The 24549-nt window shown below is 42.7% G+C and overlaps 1 protein-coding gene across 3 annotated transcripts in view; it reads left to right on the top strand.

Moving 5' to 3' along the window:
- LOC135542245 (sodium-coupled neutral amino acid transporter 3-like) overlaps positions 1-24549 on the top strand; it is a 68335-nt gene that overhangs the window by 11672 nt on the left and 32114 nt on the right. Inside the window, exon 1 of one of the 3 annotated variants that reach the window (XM_064969069.1) lies at positions 22247-22286. The exons of the other annotated variants lie outside the window; for them this stretch is intronic. The gene's annotated coding sequence lies outside the window, so the exon portion shown is untranslated. Of the gene's footprint in view, positions 1-22246; positions 22287-24549 lie in introns of those variants that run through there. 3 annotated transcript variants of the gene reach the window in all.

Here is a 24549-nt window from a genome sequence, read left to right as displayed (position 1 = left end):
CAGTTGAAACTGATAAGTGATTCTGGCTAGCTGGGGCACATATTTCTTTTGGTGGAGTTTGACTCTAGACCTGCATGAGTGTCCTCCATGATTTCCCGGGAAAGGAGCTGGGGTGTGATGCTTTCGACTTTGGCCTTTATCTAAACACTACTAACCAACACGAGGAGCAGGGTCAGGGTTCATGAGGCTGGAGAACAGGGCAGATAAGCAGGGCCACGGTCAATGATCCCCCAGATAGGGCATGACGGATTGGATTAGATCAGTTGTCACCAACCTTTTCTGAGTCAAGATCACTTTCTGAGTCCAAAAGCAGGCCCGAGATCTACCGCTCAGATTACATTATTTGAACAGATATAATTTAAAGAACATAAGCCTATGCAACACTAACCTATTAAAAACATTTCAAGGGCCTCCCGGGTCATGCAGTGGTTAAGGGCGCTGTACTACAGCGCCAGCTATGCCACCAGAGACTCTGGGTTCGCGCCCAGGCTCTGTTGTAACCAGCCGCGACCGGGAGGTCCGTGGGGCGACGCACAATTGGCCTAGCATCGTCCAGGTTAGGGAGGGGTTGGCCGGTAGGGATATCCTTGTCTCATCGTGCACCAGTGATTCCTGTGGTGGGCCGGGCGCAATGTGCGCTAACCAAGGTTGCCAGGTGCACGGTGTTTCCTCCGACACATTGGTGCGGCTGGCTTCCGGGTTGGATGCGCGCTGTGTTAAGAAGCAGTGCGGCTTGGTTGGGTTGTGTATCGGAGGACGCATGACTTTCAACCTTCGTCTCTCCCGAGCCCGTACGGGAGTTGTAGCGATGAGACAAGATAGTAGCTACTAAACAATTGGATGCCACAAAATTGGGGAGAAAACGGGGTAAAAAAAAGAAAAAAAGAAAAAAAAGTTAGCTGAAAAAAAAACACAATAAAAAAAAACAGTTCCGTAGCAATGAGGTTTGTGCAGTAGGCTCAGCCAGGTCACCCATTATACAAGTCAGTATTAGAAGTCCATCCAATTCTGAGGATATCGGGAAATTACTTGGAAATTGGCCACTAGGGGGCAACAGTGAGCGATGTTACCTTCAAGTATGTTTTGGTTTTGCTAGAGTGTTGTGGATGTTGTGGATGGGTGTAAGCATCTGCCTCTGGTGCAAAAGGTTGCATGTGTTTGAATCCAGCAATAGAAAGTTGTTTTTGAGATTTTTGTTTTTGCCTATCCCAAACCTTAACCCTTGCCTTTAACCATTTAGAGTTAATTTCTAACCTTAATATTTCGGAGTTAATGCCTAAACTCAACTTAAACACTTCAAAATGTGACATTTGAAACAATTTCGAAATGTGACGTTTAAGAAACATGGATAAACATCTAATTCTGACCTGAGACTGTGAGAGTTTGTTGGTAGGCTTTAGGCTCAATTCATTATCACAGCATATTGGCTATGCTTGAATTGCCCTGCCAATGTTGTCTTCTCAGACAATGTAGAAATGATTTCCAAATTGTAGGTATATGATCACACTGGTAGTAGATAATTTGTTGTATTACTTGTGAGGCACAGCGGAGTGAGCGTAATAATTTAAAAAAATCTTTTTTACTGGACTGATGGCCTGCACCTGATGGTCAGTCTGAAGGGAGAGGGGAAGGGAGAGCAGCAATGAGTCTGCATCGGTGAGGCTGACTAACCTTCCCTCCGCTGTGGAAAGGGGACACAGTCTTCCAGCTGATGGCGAAACTCAAGTCACACTGCATTATTTCTGCCTCATGCACCAATTAATGTTGTTATTCATATGACCAGAGAAAGTGAAATATTCCTTGATATTAATAACCACGCAAGTTTATCGGAACACTGTACTCATTCAGTTCTGGTTGTAGCATGAGTGGAAGTAGGGAGAACAAGCATTTTATGGCTTATAAAATTTTGAACAAAGTGTTGACAGTGCTGAATAACAACTTAAACAGGAACTTACTTATAAAAACAGCAGCTCTTTGTTGTTCATTGCGTCTCGGTCAAGTCAAGGTTTTAAACGTTTCGAAATCTCCCAGTATCAATTTTGCTGTGCGCTCTAGGCTTCTTTTTACATCCTATGGCTTGGGAAAACTGTGCAGATTGATTGGCCAGTGGTAGTCCTATATGTGCACTTGATTTGCTCTCTGGGCCTGCCGGGTTTGCAGAGTTACACCTTCAGACACATGAAATGGTTAAAAATGGGAACACTTTCCCATCCCGGTGCTAGGGCAGCTGAATCAAGTGCACCTACCTCCAACAGCGCTAAAAGGAAAAAAAGAATAATACAGAAATGTTTGATGGTCGACTAGGAAGGCCTCGCGATCGACCAATTGGTGACCACTGGAGTAGATGATTGGTTGACCTGGCTCAATATCCAAGATGTGATTGGTGGGGGGCTGGGGACCAGGCTGGATGGGAAAGGGTCCAGCTGTGCTCTCCTGTCAGTCTGAAGTGAAAAGCCCTGTGAATAGTTCTGTTTGAGCCAAGCATCCGGCTCCGTTAAAGTGGAGTTTATTCTTATCCCAGTCCATTCTCTATCTGGGCCAGACAGGCCCCCTTCAGACCTGACCTTGTCACATTCTGTAATAATATACATTACCGTTCAAATGTTTGGGGTCACTTAGAAATGTCCTTGTTATTGAAAGAAAACAATTTTTTTTTATCCATTAAAATAACATCAAATAGATCAGAAATACAGTGTAGACATGGTTAATGTTGTAAATGACTATTGTAGCTGGAAACGGCTGATTTTTTATGGAATATCTACATAGGCGTACATAGGCCCATTACTTGCAATCATCACTCCTGTGTTCCAATGGCACATTGTGTTAGCTAATCCAAGTTGATCATTTTAAAATGCTAATTGACCATTAGAAAACCCTTTTGCAATTATGTTAGCACAGCTGAAAACTGTTGTTCTGGTTAAAGAAGCAATACAACTGGCCTTCTTCAGACTAGTTCAGTATCTGGAGCATCAGCATTTTTAGGTTCGATTACAGGCTCAAAATGGCCAGAAACAAAACATTCTTCTGCAACTCGTCAGTTTATTCTTGTTCTGAGAAATGAAGGCTATTCCATGCAAGAAATTGCCAAGAAACTGAAGATCTTGTACAACTCTGTATACTACTCCCTTCACAGGGCAGCACAAACTGACCCTAACCAGAATAGAAAGAGGAGTGGGAGGCCCCGGTGCACAACTGAGCAAGAGGACAAGTACATTAGAGTGTCTAGTTTGAGAAACAGACCCCTCACAAGTCCACAACTGGCAGCTTCATTAAATAGTACCTGCAAAACACTAGTCTCAACATCAACAGTGAAGAGGCGACTCTGGGATGCTGGCCTTCTAGGCAGAGTTGCAAAGAAAAAGGCATATCTCAGACAGGCCAATAAAAAGAAAAGATTAAGATGGGCAAAAGAACACAGACACTGGAGAGAGGAACATTGGAATAAAGTGTTATGGACAGACAAATCTAAGTTTGAGGTGTTCGGATCACAAAGAAGAACATTTATGAGACGCAGAAAAAATGAAAAGATGTTGGAGGAGTGCTTGACGCCATCTGTCAAGCATGGTGGAGGTAATGTGATGGTCTGGGGGTGCTTAGATGGTGGTAAAAGTGGGATACTTGTACAGGGTAAAAGGGATCTTAAAAAAGGAAGGCTATCACTCCATTTTGCAACGCCATGCCAAACCCTGTGGACGGCGCTTAATTGGACCTAATTTCCTCCTACAACAGGACAATGACCCAAAGCACAGCTCCAAACTATGCAATAACTATTTAGGGAAGAAGCAGTCAGCTGGTATTCTGTCTATAATGGAGTGGCCAGCACAGTCACCGGATATCAACCCTATTGAGCTGTTGTTGGAGCAGCTTGACCGTATGATACTTAAGAAGTGCCCATCAAGCCAATCCAACTTGTGGGAGGTGCTTCAGGAAGCATTGGGGAAATACAGTGCCTTGCGAAAGTATTCGGCCCCCTTGAACTTTGCGACCTTTTGCCACATTTCAGGCTTCAAACATAAAGATATAAAACTGTATTTTTTTGTGAAGAATCAACAACAAGTGGTACACAATCATGAAGTGGAACGACATTTATTGGATATTTCAAACTTTTTTAACAAATCAAAAACTGAAAAATTGGGCGTGCAAAATTATTCAGCCCCTTTACTTTCAGTGCAGCAAACTCTCTCCAGAAGTTCCGTGAGGATCTCTGAATGATCCAATGTTGACCTAAATGACTAATGATGATAAATACAATCCACCTGTGTGTAATCAAGTCTCCGTATAAATGCACCTGCACTGTGATAGTCTCAGAGGTCCGTTAAAAGCGCAGAGAGCATCATGAAGAACAAGGAACACACCAGGCAGGTCCGAGATACTGTTGTGAAGAAGTTTAAAGCCGGATTTGGATACAAAAAGATTTCCCAAGCTTTAAACATCCCAAGGAGCACTGTGCAAGCGATAATATTGAAATGGAAGGAGTATCAGACCACTGCAAATCTGCCAAGACCTGGCCGTCCCTCTAAACCTTCAGCTCATACAAGGAGAAGACTGATCAGAGATGCAGCCTAGAGGCCCATGATCACTCTGGATGAACTGCAGAGATCTACAGCTGAGGTGGGAGACTCTGTCCATAGGACAACAATCAGTCGTATATTGCACAAATCTGGCCTTTATGGAAGAGTGGCAAGAAGAAAGTCATTTCTTAAAGATATACATAAAAAGTGTTGTTTAAAGTTTGCCACAAGCCACCTGGGAGACACACCAAACATGTGGAAGAAGGTGCTCTGGTCAGATGAAACCAAAATTGAACTTTTTGGCAACAATGCAAAACGTTATGTTTGGCGTAAAAGCAACACAGCTCATCACCCTGAACACAGCATACCCACTGTCAGACATGGTGGTGGCAGCATCATGGTTTGGGCCTGCTTTTCTTCAGCAGGGACAGGGAAGATGGTTAAAATTGATGGGAAGATGGATGGAGCCAAATACAGGACCATTCTGGAAGAAAACCTGATGGAGTCTGCAAAAGACCTGAGACTGGGACGGAGATTTGTCTTCCAACAAGACAATGATCCAAAACATAAAGCAAAATCTACAATGGAATGGTTAAAAAATAAACATATCCAGGTGTTAGAATGGCCAAGTCAAAGTCCAGACCTGAATCCAATCGAGAATATGTGGAAAGAACTGAAAACTGCTGTTCACAAATGCTCTCCATCCAACCTCACTGAGCTCGAGTTGTTTTGCAAGGAGGAATGGGAAAAAATTTCAGTCTCTCGATGTACAAAACTGATAGAGACATACCCCAAGCGACTTACAGCTTTAATCGCAGCAAAAGGTGGCGCTACAAAGTATTAACTTAAGGGGGCTGAATAATTTTGCACGCCCAATTTTTCAGTTTTTGATTTGTTAAAAAAGTTTGAAATATCCAATAAATGTCGTTCCACTTCATGATTGTGTCCCACTTGTTGTTGATTCTTCACAAAAAATACAGTTTTATATCTTCATGTTTGAAGCCTGAAATGTGGCAAAAGGTCGCAAAGTTCAAGGGGGCCGAATACTTTCGCAAGGCACTGTATGTCAAGGCGCATTGAACGTGTTCGGACCCGTGGTGATCCAACGCCCTGTTAAGACACTTTATGTTTCCCTTATTTTGTCAATTCACTTTATGTTGGTGTTTCCCTTATTTTGTCAGTTTCCTGTATCTGTCCATTAAAACACAACAACCATCAACCAATGAGCTCACTGTAATGGATGCAGGTGTTTATTTTGACAGGGGCTTAAGGGAAGTAAATCAGAGTGTTGCGTAGTGAAAAGTCAAATAGACCGATACAGACACTGTGTGATGTTACAGAGTTGTGTATGTCAGATCTTAATTTGAGCCAGTTTGCTACTGAAAATAATCCCGCAGCAACAGGAAATGTGAAGTATTACGTGGATTATAATTCATGGCAAATTCTGTGTGTGTTGATACATTTTTCGTAAGGGAAAAACAAGTCCAACATTTCAAGGTGTAAATGACAAACTTCAGAAGCCATTTTAAATAGACTACAAGTTTTAGATTTCCTGCATTGCAGGAAAGTTCTTCTGCAACAGGGCGATCAAATTAAGATCCTACATCTCAGTTTGTAGTGATGGGAATTTCAGTTAAAATAAATCATATTTTGACTAATTTTTTTCATTAGAGTCAATAATGTCCAGAGCACTCAGGACCCCTATCAGTGAACGATGAACTAGCCTCTCGTTCACATGTCGTTCACCATACGGAACTTATTTGAGCTGTCATTTGTGATAGACTCGTAAACTTGTGATTTAAATAATGTACATGTGTTCATTGCTAGGCATACAAATACAAATATTTCTTAATACATTTGAAACTACAGACCCTGTTCGATCCCGGGCTGTATCCGGTCGTGATCAGTCCGTAGGGCGGCGTACAATTGGCCCAGCGTCGTCCTGGTTAGGGTTTGGCCAGTGTAGGCCGTCATTGTAAATAGGAATTTGTTCTTAACTGACTTGTCTAGTTAAATAAAGGTTAAATAAAGAATGACAAAATTAACAAGGTCTAGTTGTTGCCACAATTGAACTAAAACTGTGAGCGACTGTTGACGGAATACATTACTTGACTGCCGCGAGGATGATAAGCAAAGTTGTTCTCGAACTACAGCCCCCAAAACGATTTGTTCTCGAGTTTGTTGAGCAGAGGCTGTGTATGTTTTGGTTCTACAAAGCTGTGTCCATAACCTCTTGATACTCCCCATCCCGGATCCGGGATCGTGAATAAAGCCTCAGGCTCATTAGCATAACGCAACGTTAACAATTTCTGAAAATCGCAAATGAAATGAAAATAATATGCCTGCTCTCAAGCTTAGCCTTTTCTTAACAACACTGTCATCTCAGATTTTCAAAATATGCTTTTGAACCATAGCAAATCAATCATTTGTGTAAGAGTATTGCAAGCTAGCTTAGCATTTTGCGTAGCATTTAGCACGCAACATTTTCACAAAAACCAGATAACCAAATAAATAAAATCATTTACCTTTGAAGAGCTTCGGATGTTTTCAATGAGGAGACTCTCAGTTACATAGCAAATGTTCAGTTTTTCCTGAAAGAATCTTTGTGTAGGAGAAATCGCTCCGTTTTGTACATCACATTTGGCTACCGAAACGAACCGAAAATTCAGTCACCAAAACGTCAAACTTTTTCCGAATTAACTCCATAATATCGACCGAAACATGGCAAACGTTGTTTAGAATCAATCCTCAAGGTGTTTTTTCACATATCTCTTCATTGATATGCAGTTCGTGGAAGCCTGCTTTCCCCTCAGAATCGCATGGAAAAATACCAGCAGCTGAAAATGACGCACCAATTTTGACGGAGGACACCGGCATGTAGTCTCTTATGGTCAATCTTCCAATGATATGCCTACAAATACGTCACAATGCTGCAGACACCTTGGGGAACGATAGATAGGGCAGGCTCATTCCTCTCGCATTCACAGCCATATAAGGAGACAATGGAAAACAGAGCCTCAAAAATCCTGCTGATTTCCTGGTTGCCGTTTCATCTTGGTTTTGCCTGTAGCTCCCGTTCTACGGCACCCACAGACAATATCTTTGCAGTTCTGGAAAATTCAGAGTGTTTTCTTACCAAAGCTATCAATTATATGCATAGTCGAGCATCTTTTTGTGACAAAATATCTTGTTTAAAACGGGAACGTTTTTCATCCAAAAATGAAATTGCGCCCCCAGAGTTTCAAGAGGATAACATTCAATTGGCAATTCGTTTAATTTATTCTTGCAACATGTGATCAATTATCAGTTCAAAACATGTGTTTTTCTTCTTTATGCTCATGATCTATTTCCTTGCACGCATATTAGACAGTTGGCACTTGGTGGTTGGAGCATGTCTCTGGAGCCGCTGAGCCTGGAGGAGCAGGATTAATCCGGCTGTAGGACTCATTGCGGTCAGCACTAGCAGGTCAAATGAACGGCGAAATTGAACGAGTCCGTCAGAAAAATAAATCATGACTCCCCAGTCAGTAAAGAGTCTTTCATAAAGAATGAATCGTTCGCAAACTGCACATCACTAGTAGCTTGTGAAGTCACAAGTGTAAGCAGAGCCAATGGAGCCATCCTGACCTGGGCTCAGACCCAAAGTTGTGCCTCAAGTGTCAGAAGAAGCGAAGTAGCGCCTGGAGCCTAATTGCAAAGTGGCTCTGTGGCTAACACTCTGTTGCCAGGCTGTTACTTCGAGCAATGTTCCCTCTATGTAACCTCTATAATGAAGTCAGCTCGGGAGGTTTATTTCTTTCATAAAAATTCTCAGCTGGGTATGTGTTTATTTCAGTGCCACTGACATTTTATTTTGTATACCAGTCCTTTCATGTAGGTTGATTAGTCACTTTGCAGTAAGTTGACATTTCGCCCCTGTTGCTTCTAAGAACAATGTTCCAATGTTTTCCACACGACTCCCTCAGGCTGAGGGATATTCATGTGCCTGCAAAATTGGTTTTGGCTCTATGTCCGAACCAGACCATTGAGGAGAGGGGGGATTTTGCATTACTAAATGGCTTGTGTTGGCTTTGCTTAACCAGGTTTGGAAAGGAAGGGGTTAATTTGAATAAAACCATTTTCACATGTTTCGTTTTTTTACCGAGTATGAAAATGCTTTTGGTTGCTTTGTGTTTGCTTGGATTTTGAGGTCGAATACATTCAGTTGTGCAACTGACGAGGCATCCCTATTCTAGGGATATTCTTATGACGCTCAGACTTTTTTAACCTACTGCGTGTAGACTTCACGTTCTATACAGTGTGCTGTCGCAGAGCTTTAGCCATTAGGGGGTGTATTATTACACCATTCTATCTAATGGTCTATGTAAAGTATCATGGTTTTCCATTACAGTGAGACCACTGGGTAACATATTAAATATCACCCCAGCTTCAGTACATTTCAATGGTTTCCAGCAAGCTATAACGATTGTCGCCTGACGTGGCTGAATTTGATGAGACGTGGTGTAACCGAGTGGAACAGCTGCACTTGAGATTATCAGCTCTACATCTCAACGTGGACTGACTGCCCATGGCACAGAGGCACCCCATTCCCGTCGGCTCTGGTGCTAGATTCAGTCCACTTTGCCATGCTCTTTGTGTATGTATCCCCATGCACACTTCTTTGGGTTCTCTCAGCTCACGCATCCACGATGGCGAGGGGGGGGGGGCAAGCCCTGGTACTGTGAGAGCGGGATGGAGGATCAAAGATGAAATGGGGGTCAAAACGTCCACAGCGCTTAAACTCAACGCTGGACCTTGAAGCCAGTTCCACTGCATTGTTTAATTGTTCCCCTCTAGTCAGACTGATTTAGACCTGGGACACCAGGTGTGTGCAATTCATTACCAGGTAGAACAGAAAACCAGCCGTCTCCGGACCTCACAGGGTCAGAGTTGAGTATCCCTTGCCTACTGTTTATATTTTAATGCAGTCTTCTCGGTTTTTATTTGAAGCATGTTGTTATATGTCACTTGTTTGTATCAAGTGCAAAGACATTGGAAACTTATTTTGTACTGAAGTTATCGGCGGTCACAGAGAGATTCTATGTATAGCGGAGATCTTCTATTTTTGTTCCGTGTATATACAGTACCAGTTAAGAGTTTGGACACACCTACTCATTCAAGGGGTTTTCTTTATTTATTACTATTTTCTACATTGTAGAATAATAGCAAAGACATCAAAACTATGAAATAACACATATGGAATCATGTAGTAAAAGTGTTGAACAAACAGATTCTTCAAAGTAGCCACCCTTTGCCTTGATGTTAGCGTTGCACACTATTGGCATTCTCTGAAACAGCTTAGTGAGGTAGTCACCTGGAATGCATTTCCATTAACAGGTGTACCTTGTTAAAAGTTAATTTGTTGATTTTCTTTCCTTCTTAATGCATTTGAGCCAATCAGTTGTGTTGTGACAAGGTAGGGTTGGTATACAGAAGATAGCCCTATTTGGTAAAAGACCAAGTCCATATTATGGCAAGAACAGCTCAAATAAGCAAAGACAACAACAGCCCATCATTACTTTAAGACATGAAGGTCAGTCAATCAGGAAGATTTCAAGAACTTTGAAAGTTTCTGTTATGGGATTTTTATGAATAATGACTAAATGATGTATACATTTAACGTAGAACTATAACTTAACAGAATACTACTCTGTCACTGTATGAATGTATGAATCTTATTATAATCATAACACTGAATATAATGTGTGTAGTTTTAGTTCTGAATTAGAACAAGGACTTTCTGTTCCTTGTTAGAAACGAATGGAGCTATCATCAGACCGGCTGGAATACTGTGTTCCTGACAGGACATTCTGTCCCTACCCAGGGAGGGGAGAGGCCTTGGGCTTGTAGTAGATTATTTAACAGGTGGCAGACAATGTGAGAAGGCTTGTGAACTATATTGCCATAGTATCTGAGAGGAGGAGGGACATTTATGACGAAATGTGAGGTATATAGACCAATGTACCGGAAATGATAGGGAGAATGTTCCCGTGAATAAACATTTGACTATTGTAGACTGGGCCTCTGTCTGTTTTAATTTCTATCAGTATCCTACAAATCCTGATTTAACAGACTCATTTATTTGAATTGGTTAAAGAACATGAGATTCTCCTAACAGTTTCTTCAAGTGCAGTCGCAAAAAACATCAAGCACTATGATGAAACTGGCTCTCATGAGGACCGCCACAGGATAGGCAGACCCAGAGTTACCTCTGCTGCAGAGGATAAGTTCATTCGAGCTTCAGCTAAGAAATTGCAGTCCAAATAAACAGACTCATCTCAACATCAACTGTTCAGAGGAGACTGCATGACTCAGGCCTTCATTGTTGAATTGCTACAAAGAAACCACTGCTAAAGGACACCAATAAAAATAAGAGACTTGTTTGGGCCAATAAACACGAGCAATGGCCATTACACCGGTGGAAATCTGTCCTTTGGTCTGATTATCCAAATATGAGATTTTTGCTTTGCCAATTGAGATGGTTTGGGATGAGTTTGACCGCAGAGTGAAGATAAAGCAGCCAACAAGTGATCAACATATGTGGGAACTCCTTCACGACTGTTGGAAAAGCATTTCAGGTGACCACCTCATGAAGCTGGTTGAGAACATCCAAAGAGTGTGCAAAGCTGTCATCAAGGCAAAGGGTTTGCGACTTTGAAGAATCTAAAATCTAAAACATAATTTGATTTGTTTAACACTTTTTTGCTTGTTCCCACATATGCTGAGAACTTGCTGGGTGCTTTTACTTAACACTTCGGTCCAACTCATCCCATTTCAATTGGGTTGAGGTCGGATGAAAACACCTATGGGAGATTCTGGAGTGGCACCTGAGACAGCGTTTTCCACCACCAACAAAACACCAAATTATGTCATTTCTTGTGGATGAAAGGTGTCGTATCCCTCCAATAGAGTTCCAGACTCTTGAAGAGTATGCCAAGGTGCATTGAAGCTGTTCTGGTGGCTCGTGGTGATCCAACACCCTATTAAGACACTTTATGTTGGTGTTTCCTTTATTTTTGCAGTTACTTGTATAGTGAGCATTATGTTCAAATCTCAATAAAATTGCAGTATTGAATCGCAATGCATATAGAATCGGCACCAAAGTATTGTGGTAATATTGTATTGTCCCTGGGAATTCCCAGTCCTAACACACACACACACCCACACACATTGTTGTCATCTTTGCCAAGGTGGACTGGAGATGTTCCCTTTGTGTCTAAGCGCTTAATGGACATTTGGCTTTGGATGGTGAGGAGCAATCACCTCCAGGCTGTCTGTGCTGGTATCTTGTGGTGGCTTCTCCTGATGTACCGACACACGGACTGGGCAGGGGCATCTCCTCATCCCTCCACATGTGCCCACTGCCTGCTCCGGCTCTGTGTCAGCCCTGTTTCCCCCCCTGGCCAACAGGTGGAGACTCTGAGTCCAAGGGAATGGAACTTATTTGACAGCATGCTACACTGATGGGTTAAGATGAAGACATCAACCAAGTCATAGAATAAAGAATGGAAAAAGCTAACATGCTGAAGTGTTTTCCAGACAGATGTGGCTAAGTCGACAAGGTGTTTATAGTAAGGTCAGTCACATTGAGGATGGCTATAGGATCCGCTGTACACTAATAGAGCTGACGAAAATGCTTCCTTCCACTCTGCCTGTTCTGTTTTTACTCACCTCGTTAACTTTTCAAGGGGGTTATTTTGAGTCAGATTGAGACGGCAACAAGGAACTCTCAGGTGGTTGTGTGGCTAATGGGTTACATAACAGCACCATAGAACCGTAAGTTAAAGGATGACCCTGCTGTGTATCATGGTGTGACACATGTGGTCATACCATGTAGAATGAGATACATACTGGGGTGAGGGCAGGGTTGTGTTATAGCAAAAACAAACAACCGCCCTCCAACCACCCCCAACCGACCCCAACGGGCCCGAACCGTCCCCTGACTGTATAAGTGGATGAGGAGCATGGTGTGGAATGCACACCCCTCCTGAAGCGGATGTGGTACATGGTATGGTATGTCAGAAGGTATTGCTGGTCTAAGTCACTGCATCACAGTGTCACTAGGGGTGTCACTATAGACCCGGGTTCAATCTTGGGCTGTATCACAACCGGCCGTGATCCGAAGTCCAATAGGGCGGCGCACAATTGGCCCAGCGTCGCCCGGGTTAGGGGAGTGTTTGGCCGGGGTAGGCCGTCATTGCAAATAAGAATTTGTTCTTAACTGACTTGGTCCCCACTCACCTTCATTCCCCCCCTGCTTAACAGTAGTAAACTCAGGGATGCCATTGTAGAAGACGAGTAAGACATCTTCCAACAGAAAACGTTTTGCAACTAAAAATGCATTGTCTGCGGCCTCCCGAGAGGCGCAGCGGTCTAAGGCACTGCTATGTAGTGCTAGAGACATCACTACAGACCCGGGTTTGATCCCGGACTGTGTTGCAGCCGGCCGTGACCGGCAGACCCATAAGGCGTGGCACAATTGGCCCAGCTTCGTCCGGATTAGGGGAGGGTTTGGCCGGCCGGGATGTCCTTGTCCCATCACGTTCTAGCAACTCCTTGTGGCCGGCCGGGTGCCTGCACGCTGACTCGTGTCGCCAGTTATATGGTGTTTCTTCTAACACTTTGGTGCGGCTGGCTTCTGGGTTAAGCAAGCAGTGTGTCAAGAAGCAGTGTGGCTTGGAAGGGTTGTGTTTCGGAGGACGCATGGCTCTCGACCTTCGCCTCTCCCGAGTCCATATTGGAGTTGCAGCGATGGGACAAGACTGCAACTACCAATTGGATATTACGAAATTGGGGAGAAAAAGGGATAAAAAGTACACCAACAAAAAATGGCTTATTAGACAACGTTTCATCTGTTTGGTTTGGTTTGGTTCCTAGTAAATACACTCCTGGTCTGTGTGTTGGATTGTGTTGGGTAGGGTGGGCACAGTGACACATACAGTACAGACTAAATAAGGGGTTATAACAACCCAAGATAAATATACAAACATTGAAAGATGTGTGTGTGTCTGACTGTGTAAAGATGGAAGTGGACTCTTCTGTGAGACGTCTTACCATTGAACCCTCTCTGTAACAAGAGGACTACAAGTAAAGGACATAGACAGGTTGTACAGCCAGCTGCTCTATAAATACACACACACAAACACACACACACACACACACACACACACACACACACACACACACACACACACACACACACACACACACACAAACACACACACACACACACACACAAACACACACACACACACACAACACACACACACACACACACACATAATGATTCCATGTGTGTTCATATTCTCCAGAGTGCAGAGCTTTCTGGGAACAATTCACCAAATCCAAGGGGACAACATGATTGAAATTGATTCAGAGAAGCCTATGGCAAACGCTTGTATGGTTCAGAAAATCAATTGCGATGTACTTACTAACAATGAGTCACAGAGAAAGGAACGTGTTGCTTTTATAAGCCATAGTCAATGATTACGGTTGTAAAGAGTGGACGCTACTCCATTAGTACAACGGTAATAAATGCATGTACTGGGATCTTCCTGACTTAACACCCCTATCCAATCATATCGTTTTCATTTAATACAGTGTTTACGTTGGGAAATAAACTCCATACATATTCAAATATTTACATTAGGCCTGACAATGAGAACCGCATCTGTGTCCAGAGAGCATTGAGGAAGTGAATGAGAAGAGAAAATGAGCCAAATAAAGTATAGAGACAGGAAATGTACACGGTGGCCATACAGAGACTGGGGGCTAAAGGTGCAGAGCAAGAGAGACAGCAGTATGAGAGAGTCTACAGAGGCCTGAGATACAGTGAAACATTCGGAAACAAATTCAGACAGTGACAGGTCGGATAATAAACATTGCTTTAATATTCCCATGCTCAAAATGAAAGATGAGGATACTTTGGTAATTAGAGTGTATTTGATGTAGTGGGCTAATATTTCTTGAACTTGAACTCAACTATAATGTTATTTCTGTCCCCAGGGACACTAAAGTGGCCTAGCAACTCAGCAGAAGCAATATGCTATTATTGAGGGAGATCTTCACATTCCATAGTCTATTTCTCACCCACAAGGGGATAGGTACAGTCCATGTGTATTTTCTGTGTGTCTCTCTTTTTGTCTGTGTTCATCTGTCTAGTGGAAATTGGGTGTCGTCTTTTCTTTGACCCTGAACAGACCATCTCACGTCTTCCAAAAAGTGTGGTCTGCCAGTGTCCTAGATCATCAGCCAAGGCCACAGATATAAAACGGGGCCTAAATAGACACTCAGCCTTCTGTTGACTCATCTGATCTTTAATAACCTTTGATAGAACAAATTCTGGATCTATCTCCTCACTGCTTGATCCAGCTCCTGCCAGGCAGCACTGCACCCCACCAAGTCAGAGAGGGAAGATGACGATTGATCTTTTGCAACCTTTCAGATTCAAATTAATGAATGTTACATTTGAACCTTTACTCATATGTCCCTCATTTCGAAGTTGCTGAGAGATATTCAAGGTCTCCAATGAACCTCACTGCGGCTCAGTTTCCTTATGTTAATCACATATTGTAATGTTCACTTTAAAACTGGAGTGGTGGTGGGTGATCCATTACCAGCTGTGTGGAGAGCTGCGGCTAAAGATGCTCTGCCAGGCCGGGTGACACTTGTTGTGGTGACACAATGGGGCTGCTGTCTCCACCCAGGAAGCAGCTAGATAACAACAACAGCCCATTGTCTGTGGAACGGACTCCCCCGGGGCCTCTGATCTCACAGAGGAAATTGGAAATGGGGTAAATCGGTGTCACTGAGGTCATGCAACCCAGTGGGGAGTAACTACACCATCATCATAGAAAAGATAACTCCCGCACATAATTAAATAATTGTTATTGGTCACATGCAACGAATACAACAGGTGCAGACTTTAGCATGAAATGCTTACTTAAGAGTCCTTTCCCAACAGTGCATATTTAAGTAAGACAAATATTTGCTGAATAAATAATAATAAACATAGTAGCAGCAGCATATGTGAAGAGTGTGAAAGTGTTTATATGTGTGTGTGTGCGTAGCATCAACATGCATGTGTGTGTGTGTGTGTGTGTGTGTGTGTGTGTGTGTGTGTGTGTGTGTGTGTGTGAGAGAGAGTGTATGTAGTATGTGTGTGTGTGGAGTGTTCAAAAAACAAAGTTAAATAAATAAATAAATAATAAAGGGGTCAATGTAAATAGCCCGGGTAGTCATTCGATTAACTTTTCAACAGAGGGTTTGGTTTGAACCTCGTGATCACCCTTACAAAAAATGTACCTTCATAGTACAATCAAAAACATACAATGGTGCTATAATGTTTTTTTGGTCACTGCCATGGCAGGAAAATACCATAGTAATGTTGCAAATAACAAGGTATTTTCTTGCCACATTAGTGACCAAAAAAACACAATAGTACCATGGTATTTTTTTCATTGTACTACCATTGTCACGCCTTGGTCTTAGTATTTTGTGTTTTAGTTAATTAGTTGGTCAGGCCAGGGTGTGACATGGGTTTATGTTATTGTGTTGTCGTATTAGGGTTTTTGTAGGCATTGGGATTGTGGTTGATTAGGGGTGTGTTTAGTTTAGGTTTGGCTGCCTGAGGCGGTTCTCAATCAGAGTCAGGTGATTCTTGTTGTCTCTGATGGGGAACCGTATTTAGGTAGCCTGGGTTTCACTGTGTATTTTGTGGGTGATTGTTCCTGTCTCTGTGTAGTTTCACCAGATAGGCTGTAATTAGGTTTCACGTTCCGTTTTGTTGTTTTTGTATTTGTATCAGTTATTTCATGTACCGCGATTCATCCATTAAAGACATGAGTAACCACCATGCTGCATTTCGGTCCGACTTTCTTTCGACAAACGAAGAACGCCGTTACAACCATGGCAGGAAAATACCATGGTATTTGAAGCAATATGTTTGTATTTTCCTAACGTGGTAGTGACCAGAAAAATGTAGGACCATGGTATTTTTTTCATTCTATTACAATGTTACAAAAATGTACCAGGGTGGTACGTTTTTCTGGTCACTACCACGTTAGGAAAATACTTTGGTTTGGTACTAGCAGCATGTATTGCAACATGAAAACATGGTAGTTGTTTCCAATGTATTATCATGATTGTCTATGTCCCACTATTTTTCAGGTAAAGTGACCAAAAACATAGTATGGTACACATAATGCAACATTGACTTCTCGCTCTGCAATGGCAAAGCAGAGCCAGCGGTGTGAAAAGTACCCAATTGTCATACTTGAGTAAAAGTAAAGATACCTTAATAGAAAATCATCCAAGTATAAGTGAAAGTCATCCAGTAAAATACTACTTGAGTAAAAGTCTAAAAGTATTTGGTTTTAAATATACTCAAATATCAAAAGTAAAGAAATTGCTACAACAAACACACATGGTCTAGTAGTGTAGTGTACCCTCTTAAACCCCTTTAGCTCACAGTGAAAAACACCAACACACATGGTCTAGTAGTGTAGTGTACCCTCTTAAACCCCTTTAGCTCACAGTGAAAAACACCAACACACATGGTCTAGTAGTGTAGTGTACCCTCTTAAACCCCTTTAGCTCACAGTGAAAAACAACAACACACATGGTCTAGAAGTGTAGCGTACCCTCTTAAACCTTGGGAACCGTATAGGGTATACTGAAAATAGTAAAAGGAGTCTGACACCTTTGAAGATAAGGTTTAAAATAATTAGTTTATCTGGTGCTTCTCTCTTCAATACAGTTTTCTGTTGGCTCTCTCTCTCTTCATCTGACTAGGCTACTCGTATACAATTCTAAATAGCCAACATCCTAAAAACTATTTGTAAAAAGGTATTATCATCTTATAGTAAAAGTATAACCCATTTCAAAGTCCTTATATTATTTTTGTATATATATTTTTCAGATAGCCAGGGGCGTACTCCAACACTCTTTTACAAACAAAGCATTTGTGTTTAGTGAGTCCGTCAGGTTAGAGGCAGTAGAGATGCCAGGGATGTTCTCTTGATAAGTGTGTGAATTGGACCATCTTCCTGTCCTGCTAAGCATTCAAAACGTAACTAGTACTTTTGGGTGTCAGGGAAAATGTATGGAGTTAAAAGTACATTATTTTCTTTAGGAATGTAGTGAAGTAAAATAAAAAGTTGTGAAAAAACATAAATAGTACAGTAAAGTACAGATAACCAAAAAAACGACTTAAGTACTTTACACCACTGAGTCTAGTAGGCCTAGTACCCTCTTAAACCCCTTTAGCTCATAGTGAAAAACAACAACACACATGGTCTAGTAGTGTAGTGTACCCTCTTAAACCCCTTTAGCTCATAGTGAAAAACAACAACACACTCATTGAAAAACAACAACACACATGGTCTAGTAGTGTAGTGTACCCTCTTAAACCCCTTTAGCTCACAGTGAAAAACAACAACACACATGGTCTAGAAGTGTAGTCGTACCCTCTTAAACCTTTGGGAACCGTATACCTTGGGGTATACTGAAAATAGTAAAAGGAGTCTGACACCTTTGAAGATAAGGTTTAAAATAATTAGTTTATCTGGTGCTTCTCTCTTCAATACAGTTTTCTGTTGGCTCTCTCTCTTCATCTGACTAGGCTACTCGTATACAATTCTAAATAGCCAACATCCTAAAAACTATTTGTAAAAAGGTATTATCATCTTATAGTAAAAGTATAACCCATTTCAAAGTCCTTATATTATTTTTGTATATATATTTTTCAGATAGCCAGGGGCGTACTCCAACACTCTTTTACAAACAAAGCATTTGTGTTTAGTGAGTCCGTCAGGTTAGAGGCAGTAGAGATGCCAGGGATGTTCTCTTGATAAGTGTGTGAATTGGACCATCTTCCTGTCCTGCTAAGCATTCAAAACGTAACTAGTACTTTTGGGTGTCAGGGAAAATGTATGGAGTTAAAAGTACATTATTTTCTTTAGGAATGTAGTGAAGTAAAATAAAAAGTTGTGAAAAAACATAAATAGTACAGTAAAGTACAGATAACCAAAAAAACGACTTAAGTACTTTACACCACTGAGCGTAGGCCTAGTACCCTCTTAAACCCCTTTAGCTCATAGTGAAAAACAACAACACACATGGTCTAGTAGTGTAGTGTACCCTCTTAAACCCCTTTAGCTCATAGTGAAAAACAACAACACACATGGTCTAGTAGTGTAGTGTACCCTCTTAAACCCCTTAAGCTCATAGTGAAAAACAACAACACACATGGTCTAGTAGTGTAGTGTTCACTCTTAAACCCCTTTAGCTCACAGTGAAAAACAACAACACACATGGTCTAGTAGTGTAGTGTACCCTCTTAAACCCCTTTAGCTCACAGTGAAAAACAACAACACACATGGTCTAGTAGTGTAGCGTACCCTCTTAAACCTTGGGAACCGTATAGGGTATGGTGAAAATAGTAAAAGGAGTGTGACACCTTTGAAGATAAGGTTTAAAATAATTATTTTAACTGGTGCTTCTCTCTTCAATACAGTTTTCTGTTGTCTCTCTCTCTTCAACTGACTAGGCTACTCATATACAATTCTAAATTTTATTTATTTTTATTTATTTCACCTTTATTTAACCAGGTAGGCAAGTTGAGAACAAGTTCTCATTTACAATTGCGACCTGGCCAAGATAAAGCAAAGCAGTTTGACACATACAACGACACAGAGGAGTAAAACAAACATACAGTCAATAATACAGTATAAACAAGTCTATATACGATCTGAGCAAATGAGGTGAGATAAGGGAGGTAAAGGCAAAAAAAGGCCATGGTGGCAAAGTAAATACAATATAGCAAGTAAAACACTGGAATGGTAGATTTGCAATGGAAGAATGTGCAAAGTAGAAATAAAAATAATGGGGTGCAAAGGAGCAAAATAAATAAATACATTAAATACAGTAGGGAAAGAGGTAGTTGTTTGGGCTAAAATATAGGTGGGCTATGTACAGGTGCAGTAATCTGTGAGCTGCTCTGACAGTTGGTGCTTAAAGCTAGTGAGGGAGATAAGTGTTTCCAGTTTCAGTGCTTTTTGTAGTTCGTTCCAGTCATTGGCAGCAGAGAACTGGAAGGAGAGGCGGCCAAAGAAAGAATTGGTTTTGGGGGTGACTAGAGAGATATACCTGCTGGAGCGTGTGCTACAGGTGGGAGATGCTATGAAGACCAGCGAGCTGAGATAATGGGGGACTTTACCTAGCAGAGTCTTGTAGATGACATGGAGCCAGTGGGTTTGGCGACGAGTATGAAGCGAGGGCCAGCGTACAGGTCGCAATGGTGGGTAGTATATGGGGCTTTGGTGACAAAACGGATTGCACTGTGATAGACTGCATCCAATTTGTTGAGTAGGGTATTGGAGGCTATTTTGTAAATGACATCGCCAAAGTCGAGGATTGGTAGGATGGTCAGTTTTACAAGGGTATGTTTGGCAGCATGAGTGAAGGATGCTTTGTTGCGAAATAGGAAGTCAATTCTAGATTTAACTTTGGATTGGAGATATTTCATATGGGTCTGGAAGGAGAGTTTACAGTCTAACCAGACACCTAAGTATTTGTAGTTGTCCACGTATTCTAAGTCAGAGCCATCCAGAGTAGTGATGTTGGACAGGCGGGCAGGTGCGGGTAGCGATCGGTTGCATTTAGTTTTACTTGTATTTAAGAGCAATTGGAGGCCACGGAAGGAGAGTTGTATGGCATTGAAGCTTGCCTGGAGGGTTGTTAACACAGTGTCCAAAGAAGGGCCAGAAGTATACAGAATGGTGTCGTCTGCGTAGAGGTGGATCAGAGACTCACCAGCAGCAAGAGCGACCTCATTGTTGTATACAGAGAAGAGAGTCGGTCCAAGAATTGAACCCTGTGGCACCCCCATAGAGACTGCCAGAGGTCCGGACAGCAGACCCTCCGATTTGACACACTGAACTCTATCAGAGAAGTAGTTGGTGAACCAGGCGAGGCAATCATTTGAGAAACCAAGGCTGTCGAGTCTGACAATGAGGATGTGGTGATTGACAGAGTCGAAAGCCTTGGCCAGATCAATGAACACAGCTGCACAGTAATGTTTCTTATCGATGGCGGTTAAGATATTGTTTAGGACCTTGAGCGTGTCTGAGGTGCACCCATGACCAGCTCTGAAACCAGATTGCATAGCAGAGAAGGTATGGTGAGATTCGAAATGGTCGGTAATCTGTTTGTTGACATGGCTTTCGAAGACCTTAGAAAGGCATGGTAGGATAGATATAGGTCTGTAGCAGTTTGGGTCAAGAGTGTCCCCCCCTTTGAAGAGGGGGATGACCGCAGCTGCTTTCCAATCTTTGGGGATCTCTGACGACACGAAAGAGAGGTTGAACAGGCTAGTAATAGGGGTGGCAACAATTTCGGCAGATAATTTTAGAAAGAAAGGGTCCAGATTGTCTAGCCCGGTTGATTTGTAGGGGTCCAGATTTTGCAGCTCTTTCAGAACATCAGCTGAACAGATTTGGGAGAAGGAGAAATGGGGAAGGCTTGGGCGAGTTGCTGTGGGGGGTGCAGTGCTGTTGACCGGGGTAGAAGTAGCCAGGTGGAAAGCATGGCCAGCCGTAGAAAAATGCTTATTGAAATTCTCAATTATGGTGGATTTATCAGTGGTGACAGTGTTTCCTATCTTCAGTGCAGTGGGCAGCTGGGAGGAGGTGTTCTTATTCTCCATGGACTTTACAGTGACCCAGAACGTTTTTGAGTTAGTGTTGCAGGAAGCAAATTTCTGCTTGAAAAAGCTAGCCTTGGCTTTTCTATCTGCCTGTGTATAATGGTTTCTAGCTTCCCTGAACAGCTGCATATCACGGGGGCTGTTCGATGCTAATGCAGAACGCCATAGGATGTTTTTGTGTTGGTAAATAGCCAACATCCTAAAAACTATTTGTAAAAAGGTATTATCATCTTATATTGAAAAGAAATGCTTTGATCTCAGGCCCTTTTTATGAAATCAAAAAAACAAATCTTTATTTCATGAACAAGTCTTATAAATTAACATGTTCTTGCTATAGCGTATTAGCGTACACCCAATATGTTCCCCTTGTTGATTATGCTCATTATACATTAAGGTTGAACCAAAAGATTACATGTGACAAATGTGAAATTAAATACAAAACAATTATGTGAAATTTAATTTAATAAAAAAATTATAATAATCCGGACCATTGACGGTCGCAGGAGGTTCCGGACCGTGGACCGTCTCAGGAGGTTCCGGACCGTGGACCGTCTCAGGAGGTTCCGGACCGTGGACCGTCTCAGGAGGTTCCGGACCGTGGACCGCCTCAGGAGGTTCCGGACCGTGGACCGTCGTTGGAGGTTCTGGACCGTGGACCGTTGCCCAAAGCTCTGGACTGGGATCTGTCGCCGGAAGCTCTGGACTGGGAACTGTTGCCGGAAGCTCTGGACTGGGAACCATCGCCGGAAGCTCTGGACTGGGAAACGCCGGAAGCTCTGGACTGGGAACCAGAAGCTCTGGACTGGGGATCGTCGCAGGAAGCGTGGTGCGTGGACTGGTGGTACCGGACTGGTGACACGCACCTCAGGGCGAGCAAGGAGCAGGCACAGGACACCGGACTGGGGAGGCGCACTGGAGGCCTGATGCGTGGGGCCGGTACAGATTGTACCGGACTGGTGACACGCACCTCAGGGCGAGCACGAGGAGCAGGCACAGGACGTACTGGGCTATGAAGGCACACCGGAGACCTGGTGCGTATAGCCTGCATCAATTGTACTGGTTTGATGACACACCTCGCACGCCATGTACAAGGAGCTAGCACAGGACGCACTGGGCTGTGGAGGCGCACTGGGCTGTGGAGGCGCACTGGAGACCTGGTGCGTAGAGCCGGCACAAATTGTACCGGAACTATGACACACTTTGCATGGCGAGTGCGAGGAGCTAGCATAGGACGTACTGGGCTGTGGAGGCGTACATCTGGGCGAGTGCGAGGAGCAGGCACAGGACGTACCGGATTGGCGAGGCGCACTGGAGGCCTGATGCGTGGGACCAGCACAGATTGCAGCGGACTGGTAACACGCTCCTCCAAACTCCTGCGTTGCCGCATACTCCTCGCCATCTCCACTCCCCGGTATCCCTCCTCAAATTATTCTATTGATTCCCAGGCGGGTTCTGGCACTCTCCCTGGGTCGACCGACCACCTCTCTACCCCTTCCCATGTTGTCACTGGTTCACACCTCGGCTCTGCCGACCACCCCGTGTGCCTCCTCCCAATTTTTTGGGGGGCTGTCTTTTGGGCTTTCCTTGTGGCCGCGACCCCCGGCGTCGTCGCTGTTCTCCATTCTCTCCTTGCTTCTCCCGCCATGGAAGGAGATCCTGTCCTGCCAGGATTTCTTCCCAAGTCCAGGATCCCTTCCCGTCCAGAATCTCCTCCCAAGTCCATGTATCCCTCTCCTCCTGGGCATGCTGCTTGGTCCTGTTGTGATGGGATATTCTGTCTCGTTCGCTAGAATAAATGTCGGACCATGGCGCAGCGGATGTTGAGTTCCACATTATTTAATAGAAAGTGAAACTAAGCAAAGACAAAAACAAATAAACAATAAACTAACAACGAACCGTGACAACAGAGATGATACGTGCACTTACTTAAAACAATATCTCATAAACACAGGTGGGAAAAACAGCTACTTAAATATGATCCCCAATTAGAGACAACGACTACCAGCTGCCTCTAATTGGGAATCATACACGATCACCAACATAGAAAAACAAACCTAGAACCCCACATAGAAATAATTAACTAGACTAACCCCCCAGTCACGCCCTGACCTACTCTACCATAGAAAATAAGAACTCTATGGTCAGGACGTGACAAGCGTAATATATTTAATATGCCATAAACTATTCTTATTTTTTTAACAGTTTCACTAATTCATTTGAATTAACTTAATCATTATGACACAGCCCTCACTTTTGACATTGGTTGCACTAATTGCACTGTTTGTCTACATAACCTGGTTCAAGTATTCATGACATTACCCTGAGGAAGACACAGTGATGCCGAAACGTTGGTAAATACCCATTAAATTGCTGGGAGTTTATATATGGAGTGTGCAACTTTCTTTATTTTGATAGTTTATGTTTTATCCGCAGTTAGTCAGCACCTCCACACAAACTAATGTTTCTGGGTGTGTGCCAGCTCATGTTTTTTAACATGCCATACCTCACAACAGCAAGTTGCAATGTTTCCCTTTGTTTACACTCTCTGTGTGAACTTTTGTTGGAGTCCTCTGTCGCCTTGACTACGAGAGGCTAGCTTGACTGGAGCTAACGTTAGCTGACGTTAGCTTCAATGCTAACGGACTCTTATAAATGCATTAAACTATAAAAACATCATAAAAAAATTACAATAATATATTATCACTCTGCTTAACTTGGTGTTTCATATCCTATGCTTTATAACTCGCTCACTGTGAAGATAAGGTTTAAAATAATAGTTTTGTCTGGTGCTTCTCTCTTCAGTTTTCAGTTGTCTCTCTCGTTCAAATGACTCCTTAGGCGTGTTCACACTGCACATTAGTCCAGGGCCAAGAGCCTCCTAAGCGAGTGTTCATACTTACACATTCTAAAGTAAGCTAGCACCATCCTTAGCTCAGGGCTAGCTGGCCCTGCTCCAGAGCAGGGTTAGCACTGACTTTTCAGGGTTAGTCCCATAAACACAGTGCCGAAATAGCCCGTGTGAAACTGAGTCAAGAACAATTATGTAATGTCTGTAATGTGTTCTGCACATTATTTTGATAAGAAAATTCATACTATTTATTCCTTCCATCTGAGGATAAAAACCAAAATACTTAAATCCGTGGAAAAGCATAGGCGTGCAAAGGTTAGGTTACCACACTGTATATTTCACATTCTCACACATTTCTGGTTGGCAATACAGGGAACCCAAACATGAGCAAAAAACAACTTACTATTAATACAGTAAGTATTACCCCTTTTTTGACAGCAACTATT

Source organism: Oncorhynchus masou, chromosome 6, assembly GCF_036934945.1.
Source record: "Oncorhynchus masou masou isolate Uvic2021 chromosome 6, UVic_Omas_1.1, whole genome shotgun sequence".
NCBI classification, from domain to species: domain Eukaryota; kingdom Metazoa; phylum Chordata; class Actinopteri; order Salmoniformes; family Salmonidae; genus Oncorhynchus; species Oncorhynchus masou.
The sequence above is the reverse complement of the archived record's forward strand: the minus strand, read 5'-3'. Positions and strand labels throughout refer to the sequence as shown.